General features: G+C 46.6%; 1 pseudogene; it reads right to left on the bottom strand.

The window, feature by feature from the left end:
• Positions 1–1409: 1409 nt before the first annotated feature.
• Positions 1410–1614, bottom strand: LOC144479321 (U2 spliceosomal RNA; annotated as a pseudogene).
• Positions 1615–2453: the final 839 nt, after the last annotated feature.

Here is a 2453-nt window from a genome sequence, read left to right as displayed (position 1 = left end):
TTGTCTTTTTATGAAGTCAGACTGATTGCGCTCCAGCTGACACCTTACTGCACCTCACCAGGACTTGGGAACGGTCTTTGGTTCAGCAAAGAAAGCAATATTTTGCACAAACTGGCTTTTGCCGTCAGCACTACATTTCTAGGTGAGCTGTTTCCTGATGATGGCTGCCCCTCTCGCCGGCTCTGGTTGAATTGATTCCTGGCTATTGCTACCTTTCTTTCTCTTGCTGCTGCTTCTTCGACACCTCACCTGTGACTAAACTGCTTCCTGGCTCACAGCACTCTGACTACTAATTGTATCAACTACAAAGAACACCCATTGCCTGTTCTTTCCTTTCTCTACAGTGCTGCCCAGACATTGTTTACAAAATACATGGCAGTTTAAACATTCATTTTCAGTGCATACTGCCATTCCATGACATTTACCAATAGTTGCCAATGACCTGGCCATGGGAAAGCTCTCTCACTGTCTGCTTCACATCAAGATTTTAAAAAGTTTTTTATTAGTGTTACAGGTAGGCTTCCATTAACACTGCAATGAAGTAACTGTGAAAATCCCCTAATCACCACACTCTGGCACCTGTTCGGGTACACTGAGGGAGAATTTAATCTGGACCTAACCAGCACGTCTTTTGGACTGTGGGAGGAAACTGCAGCACCCGGAGAAAACCCACGCAGACACGGGGAGAACGTGCAGACTCCGCACAGACAGTGATCCAAGCTGGGAATCGAACCTGGGTCCCTGGAGCTATGAGGCAGCAGTGCTAACCACTGTACCACCATTGTGGGGATAGATAAAAATGTAAGCAGCAGCCATACACTCCAGTCTCATAGAATCTTACACTGAGGGAGGTCAGAAGAATAAAAGCAAGTGATTGCAGATGCTGGAATCTGAAACAAACACAGAAAATGCTGGAAAATCTCAGCAGGTCTGACAGCGTCTGCGGAGAGAGAATAGAGCCAACATTTCGAGTTGTGGGGGAGGGGTGGGGTGGGGTGGGGTTGGTGGTGGGGCGGGGGGGGGGGGGGGGGGAGGTGGTGGGGGGGGGGGCGGGGGGGAGTCATCCAGACTCAAAATGTTGGCTCTATTCCCTCTCCACAGTGGCTGTCAAACCTGTTGAGATTTTCCAGCAGTTTCCATTGAGATCAGAAGGATATTTGGATCAATTATGTTTAAGAGGAAAGGCAATGGTCCCAAAGCTGAGCTCTGGTAGACCCAGGGCATTCTTCTCCAAGTTCAGCTTTTATTCCTCCTCCCAGCCACTCATTCAGACTGAAACAAACTGGTTTTTTTTTATACTTTTCCAATTCAATCAAATCAAATCCAATTCAGAGTCTCAACAAGTTGAGACATTTCCGATCCAGGCTGACAAGACAGGGCGGGCGACTAAACCACCCTGTCCTGGGCCCGATCTACATGAGCCAAGCTGATTGGAGAAGGGGGAGGTTCCTCCTCCAAGACTTGGGCTCATTTGCATCTTAGCCAAAAGGCTGAGATGCCGCTTTTAAAAATTGCTTCATATGAAACATATGAAGCCTCAGCGTAACCCAATGACCTCAACCAAGTGCAGATCCGATACTACACTTGATCTTAGCCAAAAGGCCAAGAAGACTGAAACAAACTGGTATTCGATTTGATACTGAACTGAGTTCTAAACCCCATATCCTAACCATCAAAAACAGCCCCTTTCCACTTGCTCAACACTGTCATTGAAAGCCTGATCCATTCTAAACACAGCAACCTGTACCTTTCCAAGGTTTTCTCAATAACCATCCATTCAGCAAGGATTTGGTCATTCCCCCCATATTGATCTCACTCTTTGTGACTCACATTCATTTCCCTGTTAACTTCCACCTGTACAAAACCCCTGGGATGTTTGTCTTTGCGTTAAAGGCACTAAACTAATACAAGTGTTTTGAAGATAGTGTTCAGTGTGAGTTGTATCTACATGTATATCAGTGGAATGTTTCTCCTATGTTTACTATCAAGTACACATTTCTACAAAATGTTAATGTTACATTTTGGTAATGAGTTGTTAGATCATTTGTAGATTCCATGATATCAGGGGTTAGAGTTCATTTAAATGTTCGAAAGCTCTCAGTTTTCAGCAGTCTCATGCCTGCACCTATGAGATAGGGAACGGTTCATCTTTGCCAAATTTACCCTACTCCTTTGTGCCGGTCAGCTACAAGGTGGTTCCAAAAGCACTAGGCTCCTCACACGGTGTAAGAGGATCTCTGAGAGTGCCAATGACCCACTCCTCTCTTTCCAGAGGAGCCAGTCTGGAGACACAGGGCTCTCCCAAGCTCATAGCTGGCAGCTGAGGTGAGCAGTCTGGTGCTGTTTACTCCCTGTAGAGCCCACAGCTCGGTCTCGAGGAGGGAGTGCCACACTCTCGGGGAACAACAGTGGTGGTAGCCTCGCTTCTCTGATGTTAAATGTGGGTGACTTCC

Source organism: Mustelus asterias, chromosome 25, assembly GCF_964213995.1.
Source record: "Mustelus asterias chromosome 25, sMusAst1.hap1.1, whole genome shotgun sequence".
Taxonomy (NCBI): domain Eukaryota; kingdom Metazoa; phylum Chordata; class Chondrichthyes; order Carcharhiniformes; family Triakidae; genus Mustelus; species Mustelus asterias.
Note: the sequence above shows the minus strand (reverse complement) of the source record. Positions and strands in the feature narration are given on the sequence as shown.